Consider the following 10,804-nt stretch of genomic DNA (forward strand, 5'->3'; position numbering starts at 1 on the left):
CCAAAGCGTGGCTTCAATTATACAATAGATGGACAGTTGTTGTTCAGCTTGGTATTTTCTTTTAAGCAAGTTCTTATGGTAGTAATGTCACATTAAAGAAGTTACCAACATTTCTTGTTTCCCGCTTTCTTCTTGTCATTCATTTCTTTCCGCATGTGATATTTTAGGCAGCAGTTATAAGGTTCCAATAAAAATACTTATTAGGATGCATATCTGTTGTAAATATCCGGCGTTGCAGTAGAGAGAATCTTTATCTTTCTACATCTTTCTGTTTTCATTGGAACTTCAATTCAGTTTCCTGGTCTCATTTGTAATTTTTGTAGGACTTTCAGTTACTCTCCACACTTATATAAACGCATATGGCATTTGTCGATTTTGAAAAGGCTTTCGATAGATTTAATCGATGCAAATTGTGGAAAATACTGGAAAATACTGGAATACAACTTGTAAGAATGATACAGTGCTTCTATTCCCAAACAAAAATAAATGTGAAAAACTATGGTAAAACTTCTGTAAAAATTGTTACTAATCAGGATGTCAGACAAGGGTGTACTTTATCACCTACACTTTTTAGTATTTATATAGACGATCTAGTGAGGAAGTGGAAACAACTAGTGAATAATTTTCTAAATATAGTTATTTGCCGATGATTTAGTTGTTATTCAGAATAGTGAGTCTGCCCTACAAAAATCTATTTTTAAACTTAATGAAATTGGTGAACAATATAATATGAAAATTTCCCTAATAAAGACAAAGGTAATGACATTTTTAGGGAAGGAACCGATTAGGACAAAAATAGCTATAAATAACTGCTACATAGAACAGGTAAGGCATTTTAATTATTTTAGAAGTGATGTTGGCTTTGATAAAGAATATGACGTGGACAGTAAAATATGTAATTTTCAAAGAGTATGTGGAACAATTAATAGAACATTTAGAAACAAAATACGTAAAGAAACAAAATTAAAGTTTTATAAAGTCATGGCTGTACCTACGCTGGCATACGGAAGTGAGACTTGGACATTAACCAAGAAGCAACAAAGCAAAATACAGACGACAGAAATGAAATTTCTAAGAAATGTGACGGGATGTACGAAGAGAGACTTAATAACAAATGAAAGCATAAGAGAAGAGTTAGAAATTTTTAATATAAATGAACACGAAAACACACTCCAACGATATTCTCAACACAAAAATCAATTTCAAAACACATACACTCTTTCACTCTACACTACGAACGCATCCTCACAAGAAATAACAAGAGGCGCCAAGATCAACAACGATCAGTTCTGAAGATGACCCATAAATAGGTCGAAACATGTAAACAAGGTACATTAAAATTTAACACAAGAAAGTCTTAACATACATATTCCGAAATAATTGAAAGATTAAAAGATTTTAAACAAAATTGGAAAGAACATGTCGATAGAATGCCAGATACCAGACTTACTAAACAAATAATGTAATATCATCCTAAAGGAAGAAGATCGGTGGGCAGACCTAGGAAACTATAGCTGGAGGACTTTGAAGACGGAACAGGCATTTGATTGCCTGTACCATGAAGTGAAGAAGAAGACTTATATACCCACAGAAAACGTGGCCAAAAACCTCTACCTACTCACCTTGATTAACAACTATTAGAATTACTATCTGAAGAATAAGGGAGATAAAGGGAACAAGTCCACTTTTAGTAATTCTTGAAGAGAGCGACTTTAAACATAAAAGATCTAGTATCTAGTAACATTGTGTATGTCTATTTTTATTCCAACAGTTTTTAGTTCAAATTGTTACAAATTTTTCTCAGACTGAAAAGTGTATTGAAAAGCTTACGTTTAGATAGTTTGGATGTCCTAGAAAGTTTTTGGAAAATGGACTTATCCTCTTTATATTCCCAATTCTTCATTTATAGTAGCCTAATCTTAAGCGGATTTCCTAACTTGTCGGTTAATTTATACTCCATCCGTCACAATTAAAACAACACACGGGGAATAGTAACGCATACTTACTATTAAAATTATTGAGAGAGGGAATTTTGAACAGAAAGTTCAGAGACGTCAAACTTTGTATTTAAAAAGGAATATTTTTGTGGAAACAAAATATAATTGCGACTATTGTTGTGCGACTTACGATGTCAGTGAGCAAGACGTCTATAAACTCGATTTTTTTTCTAAGTAACCTATTCTCTTTGTTTTCAAATATGTATAACGCCTATAGTGACAGCTTAGAGAGAGTCCATTAATTCGAAGCATAATAATTACACCATCTATCAAAAAGTAATTGGGCACTGTTTTTGTCCCTTTAGAACCTCGTGGTACCACCTCTTGTTGCTGTAACAGCAGCCACCCTGTCAGTCATGCTCTCCACTAGTTTTTGTAACTGGAATGCGTCACCATTCCTCTTGCAACATGGCACTCAGTTGGACAATGGAAGTTGGCCCCATGTTTCGGCGGCTACTATGTAGCGGTATGCAGACAATAATGTTCACCGGTTGGACTGGCCTGCACAGAGTCCTGATCTCAATCCCATTGAGCACCTTTGGGACAAATTGGACCGGCGATTTTGATCTCGGGAGATGCGGCCAACTTCCATTGTCCAACTGAGTGCCATGTTGCAAGAGGAATGGCGACGCATTCCAGTGGATATCCTACACAAACTAGTAGAGAGCATGCCTGACAGAGTGGCTGCTGTTATAGCAACAAGAGGTGGTACCACGAGGTTCTAAAGGGGCAAAAACAGTGTCCAATTACTTTTTGGTAGATAGTATATATATTAATACAATTTGGATAACAGTTTTATAGCATCTGAATTTTGGACTTTTTAGATTTCATTAAGTGCTAAAGTACATTTATTGATATTTTATATTCTTTTCTGAATTTCAGATTCCATTTCATTTCGATTTTTAGCCAAAATAACAGAATACTGACATTTATTCAAATTCAAAATTACCCACTTTTAGTGCGTTCATAATACGATTATCTATAGTAATGTCACAAGAAGTCTGAGATTTGCCGATAAATCAACGAGCGAAGCGAGTGGATCTATTTGGGAAATCTCAGACCTCGAGTGATATTTAATATGACTATTTCGTGAATAAAATAAAAATGTAAATAATATATCCCAAAAATTCGCTCACAAAATGTTAATAGTTGTATATTTATGAATATTTAACCCATTCAGACATTGTGAAGTCAAAATAGATGAATAACGATTACTACAATAAAGAAATTGAGTGTTATTCAGGAATGTCAATTGAGAAAAGCGAAATACAGTTTAAAAATGTTAATTACATGCACTGCGCTTCTCTTTTGTTATTATAACAGAAATATGCTGTCATCTGTTGAAATCATAATTTAATTTAAACATTTTATAATTGCAAATAACCTGATTAATACATTAATTATATGAACAATTGTTATGAAGGAGTGTCGTTTTCTTTAGACATAATGAACATGGAATTAGATGATGTAGATGTGGAAGTAGGATTTATGCTTATCGATTTACGTGGGAACAGTTGGCGACACTGACTAAACAAAAGAATGACAATGCGATAAACTGATAGTGATAAATCGAGCTGCAGAAATTATCGCGATGTATGGCTGTAATTAATTGGAATTCAAACTTTCATTATCCTTCATTGGCCGAAAATGGAATGACGTCATATAAATGAAATAGACTCTAGTAATTTTCATAAATTTCTTTCTTCAGTTTTAACTTTTAATCCTACTACATCACTTTCAGATAACAGGACTCTAAACAATTCTCTAATGTCATAATATCATCTTCGTTCCTTCTGATCAAAACCACATCATCAGCATATGCTAACACGTTAAATTTCCTGTGTCCTAGATATAATCCTATGTATGTAGAAGTTGCTTTTCTTAAAGCAGACTTTAACGCGAAATTAAACAGCGATGGTGTCAGTCCAACTCCTTGTCTTACTCCGGTATTTACAGCAAAATTCAGGTATCTTTCCATTAAGAGTATGTGCTACTGAGTTCTGGTGAAATATTTCAATTTTTATCATTTTTCAATTTTCTCACCAAAAATTATTTTGTTTAGGTATAACTTATTTCTGCAAATTTTAATTTCATTACTCAATTGTAGGTGAGCTAAATAGTAATTCTTCTAAAGGTCCGTAAGCTGATTTGACCATCAAATAGGCTTAGTTATTCCCTTTAAGATCACTTTCCCGGATAATAAATCGTTTAATTTTTCGATCTAGGAAAACAGATTTCTCAAAAAACTAAGAAAGATAATGCAATGAGATTTCACCACATATTTTAAACACTGTATTCTATGAGAAATGTGTAATACTTTACGTCACTTGAGAAATAGAGCCAGTATAATTTTTATATATGACCTTAAGGAAGAAAAATAATAATTTCTTTTCCAATCCACAAATGGTAATAATAGTAATTTATGTAACAAGAGACTGAAGTAAGATTTTATTCTTGAGTGGAAAGTTTCACTCCTGAGGTGAAATCGAAGGAGATAATTTCCACGAGTGAATAAAATCTATTAAGTCTCGTGTTGCATACAATATTTTTTATTGTTTGATTCAAAGCCAACTGTTGTCCATGATTAGTTCAACTAAATATTATGTACACCTGGCTATGATTTAAGGAATAGTAATGAAGACAACAGTGTCAGTTGCGTTGGATACAGAATAAATAAATTTAAAATTTTTGTCTTCGGAAGCAAAATCTTGTGTAAAGAAGAAGTTTTCTTACCGACTGAAGTCCTTAATGTCGCCAGAGCGGCTGTGTCCACGTTAATTCCGTAGAAATCTGCGTCTATTTATCAGAAAGAATGTAAGTTATTTTGTGAGTGGCGAGAAAGTAGGAATGTGAAAGGCGTTAACGAAGAAATCATATTGGAGTACCTTTCAGAAAAATTGAAAAAATGTAAGGGCTCTTGCTTTTGGTGTAGTTGGTTTTATTGTGTGTTTAGTCTAGTAATTGTTTTACATTTTAAATGAATTTGTGTGAATAAAATATCAGCAGTGAATAAAACAATAGTAATATACGTTACAAGAGCGGTATGTTGACGTTTTCATGGTCGAGGAAAAGATTGAAAAAGCGAAACGTAGTTGAGCTTTTTTAATTTCCGAGAACATGAAAACAAAAATACCGCTCGTGTATCGTACATTATTTTGTGCGAAGATCGTTTATTACATACCTGAAAGACGAATTTCTAATTAGTTGCAATGAAATCTCCATGTTGGTTTCTGTTTAATGACGCCAACTTCGGAACACCAAAATATCTTTCTTCAACATTGTTGCTGTAAAATGTTTTCTGTGTTTACTATACTCCAGCAGGCCGTGATATACGTCTGTCTTTTTTTTTCCCCAGTCTATAAATGCGAACTTAAAACAAACGGTAAGGTTACGTAATGATTTATTTTTCATTTTAATATTTTAACAATATTATTTATATAACATATTGCAGTAATAACATCGGCATCTGGAATCTTGTTGATTTTTTCACGGCTTCCTTAATGTTACTTGTATCAGGAATGCAATAAGTTTCGTGGAGTAGTAGACTTTACTTATTTTTTGCAAATATTTAAAAACAATAATTAACATTGCAATTTAGGTGAAATTACAGTGGTAAGTTTCCAATTTATAATTGTTACTATGTTAAACGTCTCTAAAAATAATGTGTTAAAAGCCTAAAGCAGTAAAATGAATGTCGCTCTTAAGCGGTAAGAAGAGGGAAATTGTTATGTGTGTTAGGTTGGGAATACTGAATGTGGTATTTCACACTTACCGCGTATTGGTTCTGTGCGGAAAACAAGCAAATACGCACGATCTCGCACAAAATATTTTATTCACTCTTTCATTAAAGTCATTGTTTAGGTTGCTATGAGCTACTAAACAAAGTATAAGTAGTGGAAATATATATATATATATATATATAATGTAATTAGTGGAAAAAAAACAAATACACAATTCCATTACTCAATTGTTCAGCTACATGTTAAGCTATGAAACTAAAAAAAAGCTTTATGCATTCATGTGTAACCTAATTTATTGGTAAGATATGCATTTTCCTATTTAATCTTTTATGGATAAAATTTACAAACCAAAAAATTTTAAAATTTCAACATCATGTGAAGGGTTCAGAACCATAGCGGACCAAACGTCATTTACTAAAACCGTATAAAACAAGGGTTAAAATGAAGTTGTCACCATAATTCAATGGAAACATATAGCAAATAATATAAAGTATACACATTCAAACTAAATGATATGTCAATCTTCATTAAGCTAGGGCATTCATTTAACTTTTGAATATAACATAATCGCCGCCATAAAATCCTCGAGAATAAAATGGTTGGAGCATGTAATGAGGAATACGGAGAATAACATCCCAAAAAAGGTATTATTCAGTGAAACGCGTAGATACAGACGGCCTGGACGACCCAAATTGAGATGGTTGGATGGTATAACAGATGATTTGGCAAGAATGGGAATAAGAAATTGGAGAAGAAAAGTACAGGAGAGAGACGAATGGAGGTTGATTGTTGAAGAAGCCATGGCCCACTTGGGGCTGTAGCGATGATGATGATGATATTATTATTATTCACTTAACTTTAACCCTTGCTTTCTCCGTTTTAAATAAATGGCGCTTGGCCCATTATGGCTCTGAACCCTTCATCTAATCTTAATGAAAGGAATTATTGGTTAAAATGAAATTGAAATCAGATTAAAGTTGTGGAAATTTTAAAACTCAGTTTACTTTTCAGTTGGATTCATCATAACATGCTTTTGTTCGTCTAATCAATTTGTCAGATGTACCAAATTACTCCAAAGTTTACTTTACACTTTACTGTCGTATGCATTTTGAAATTAACTGCCTCAGAATAAAGATTTTATCACCACTTTACTTGCCTCTCATGATTACTTGAATTTCCACTATGCCTCTTTATTCCTACGGAGCTAGTTTATTCCGAGATGCGGTACCTGAACTAGTAGGTTCAAACCCTTCTGTCATCTCCCCGCCATGAACTCACGTGACATATTTCAGTTCTCCAAACAAACGTCAGTTGTTATGTCGTGACAAACCTTCCATCCGTGACAACAATACTTCAAATTAACTCCTTCAGCTAATCCGCCGTCTGTTGCCTGCAAAACCACCCCTCACTCCCGTCCAATTAATAAGGCTGAGGTACGATGGAAAATCGAGAGCCTATTACCGAATGCAGATTCCCAATGGAGTTTCAACCCCTCCTACCTGTTTCAACCCTTCATTGACTTGGCGAATGGATAATCGTGGCTACACCGAGGGATGATGGGCTTAAGAGGGTGTCTTGGGAGTTGTAAGCTGATTTAGAGAACAGGGATACTTTGAAAAAACAAAACAGAAAAATTTTTGAAGTTAATTACAGACTATATTAATGGTCATTAGAAAGGATATTCTAACGTCAAACCCTTGATTTCTGTGGCTTAACAAGGCATGTGGCACTACTCTGCAGGATTTTATGTAGCGGGTCGTTTTAACATTTCTATTTATCACAAGTAAAATGTTATAGTCGTCAGTCCGCTAATTATTATGTCAGCGTGTAAAAATCTTGATTTTATTTAAATAATTTAAAATGTATACCGGGTTGTTTCCGATCTCTGATAACAAATTTGAATGACGTCATGTGCGTCAGGAATCACACAGATAGCTGAATTGCGGCGAGAATTGACAGATCAGTAGTGAGTGAGTTCATAATCAGAGTGCACGGTGTATCACAGTAGCAATGCCCAAGAAAATCGAGCCTTTTTGGGAGAGGTATGTACATACGTAACAACTCTTTCCGATGCCAAGTGCAATTATGTGAAAATCATGGGAGCCTGCAAAAAACGTAGTTTCGTTATTTCCAAGAAAGGCTTCTTGTGTGTATCTAATAAGACTGGCAAAGCTCGAATGGAATTAATTCCAGAGTGGAAAAAACAAGCAAATCAACCACCCCCCCCCCGTCACAATTCGCCGCAGCCCACCCGAGATAATACAAATTAATTCCATTCGAGCTTACCAATCTTATTAAGTACACAGAAGATGTGCTTTCTTGGAGATAACGAAACCTCGTTTATTGCAGCCTTCTTTTATTTTCACTTAACTGTACTTGGCATCGGGAAGGGTTGTTACGTACTCCTCCCAAAAAGGCTCGATTTTTTTTTTCCTGTGAGTCGCCTTAAATTCTAACTTGGCCCAAAGATTGCAGCGCGTTCATAATACCTGCGTACGTTTCATTTGCAACATCCGCAAATACAACATTACACCTTTCCTTGAAACGCTCCAATGGGTAAGATTACAGGACCGAAGATATATCCATTCACTAATTTTCCTATATCGCATCATCAATACTTCTTCGCCTAACTATCTCTCGGTGCGTTTTAATTTCTTGTCCTCTTATCACAGTATGGGTACTCGTTCTAAAAATGACCCTTTATTATCTATGCCTTGCCATAAAACAGCTCACTACTCTTCCTCTTTCACAGTATCAGCTATTCGTTTCTGGAACTCCCTACCCAGCTCCCTCAGGAACTGTCGAACGATATTGCAATTTAAAAGTGAATTGTTTAAACACGTGACCAGTATTCAGGTTTAATTCTCCTTTGTGTGTATATGTGTATATATGTAATTTTCCTCAGTGTTGTATAGTTACAATTTACATTTGAATTTGTTATTCTTGTAATTTGTAATATTGGTTCATTCATTGAATGTAACTTCTAGCCTTATATTATTTTGTAATTATTATTTAGTATGTTCGCATTATTTTACTCGAATTATGCTTATATAACTATATAAATTTTTATTAGTGTTCCTTAAATATTAGTCTGTAAAATTGTATAGCTTCTTTTGTTTCTGGCTAAGTGGAAGGGAAGGCCTGATGGCCTTAACTTCGCCAGAATAAATAAATATATATTATATTATTAAATAGACTATGAGATCACTCACTACTGGTCTGTCACCTCGCGCCATAGTTCAGCTGTCGTGTGACTTCTGACGCACGTGATGTCATTCAAATTCGTTATCAGAGATCGGAAACAACCCTGTAGTTCGTTCGGAATAACATCCTCCATAAGGACGGTCACTAGTGCAAGCAAAACCTACTCAAACTTTCTTCATCTAGCATGTAAAGCGAATACTGGCAGTTTTGTGTGAAAATGGACTGTATGCAGGGTATTTCAAAAATACGGGGCATAATTCCAGGTATGTATTTCCCACACGTAGACAATCAAAATAGTTCATTACAACATGTGTCCGGAAATGCTTCATTTCCGAGTTATGGCCTTCACAACATTGAAATTCACCGGAACATTTTTCTTTCTGCAGGTCGTTGTCATTACAGAAGATGTTCAAAATGTCCACCTCCTGCTTGAATACAGACCTCACATCGATTTCTCGTTGACCTGCGAACACGATCCCAAACTCCAGGAGTATTGCGTATGTTCTCAGAACATGCCACAATTCGATTCCAAAGGGATTCCAAATCAGGCACCGGAGATTTGATTGTCTACATGTGGGAAATACATACCTGAAATTATGCCCCGTATTTTTGAAACACTGTATACTGTATACTGAGATGTAACAGATGAAGATTTGACTAACAGTAGAGAAGCAATCGTAACTTCGAGTGAAGAAAAATATTATCATTTGGAAATATTTTCATAATAATTTTGAATACTTTTCTTTTGTATTTTGGTTACGGGAATAATAATTATAGTAGTAGTAGTAGTAGTAGTAGTAGTAGTAGTAGTAGTAGTAGTAGTAGTAGTAGTAGTAGTAGTAACAATAATAATAATAATAATAATAGCCTTATTATTATTATTATTATTATTATTATTATTATTATTATTATTATTATTATTATTGTTTCTATTGTTCATAATTAGACTGACAAAAGAAATAAGCAGAAGCTTACGAATATATTCAAGAGAACATTCTATAATTTGAATTATGGATTTTCATAGATCTCTGCTTGTAAAAATATTTCGAGCGTATTTAAAATATGTTACATGTCATAACGAACATTGGAGAAATTTATGGACTGGCAGAGGATGAAGAAAGAAATAGCTGTTCTGCCGTCTCAAAGTCTATTAAAAATCTCTAAGGAAAATGCTTCATTTGGAACTTCTGTTGTTACCCAGAAATTTTTATGAAATCAATAAAACTCGACTTGAATAGCTTATTTCATCTTACGTTTCATGAAAACGAATCACTTTAACTGTTATGTTAACAAAAAAGAAATTGTAGCGGGTCCCATGGTGTAATGGTTAGCACTCTGGACTTTGAATCCAGCGATCCGAGTTCAAATCTCGGTGGGACCTTCACGTTTCGTTTTAGTTTGCTATTAGAATTACTTATTGAAACGTTTTAAAAGTTATGTCGTAAAAAATGGAAGACACCAAAGGAACAGATGTAAAATTTTGTAGGGCAATGACTTCTATTGGATCAGTAATTTTTTTATTATTTTTAGTTTCAGTAATTTGTTATCATTATTGGATTATGGAAGTTTAAGATTTTTTATTTTTTTTTTATATTTATTATTGCAAGCAAAAATTACATACACTACAAAGATTTTTACAATGCTATTGTAATACTCGTATATGAATATTCTTTAAAATTCAAAATTGGTTACCAATCTCAAATTCAAATACATTTTACAAATTGTTGTATAAATAGAATTATAACTGGATCACACCCGAAAAAGCAAGATGCTTATGATGAAGTAATTCTTTCGTTTTAATAGCTTTAAAATTTACTATTTCTTCAATATTATCTTTCCCTCAAACGGGCTTAAAGGGTAGAA

At 33.8% G+C, this 10,804-nt stretch overlaps 1 non-coding gene across 1 annotated transcript; it reads left to right on the forward strand.

Annotated features, from left to right (window-relative positions):
- The first annotated feature begins 10,250 nt into the window (after positions 1-10,250).
- On the forward strand, positions 10,251-10,322 carry TRNAQ-UUG (transfer RNA glutamine (anticodon UUG)). Its single transcript has one exon. It is a non-coding gene; the product is annotated as a tRNA-Gln (tRNA).
- The last annotated feature ends 482 nt before the right edge of the window (positions 10,323-10,804 follow it).

This window comes from Periplaneta americana, chromosome 4, assembly GCF_040183065.1.
Source record: "Periplaneta americana isolate PAMFEO1 chromosome 4, P.americana_PAMFEO1_priV1, whole genome shotgun sequence".
Classification (NCBI taxonomy): Eukaryota; Metazoa; Arthropoda; class Insecta; order Blattodea; family Blattidae; genus Periplaneta; species Periplaneta americana.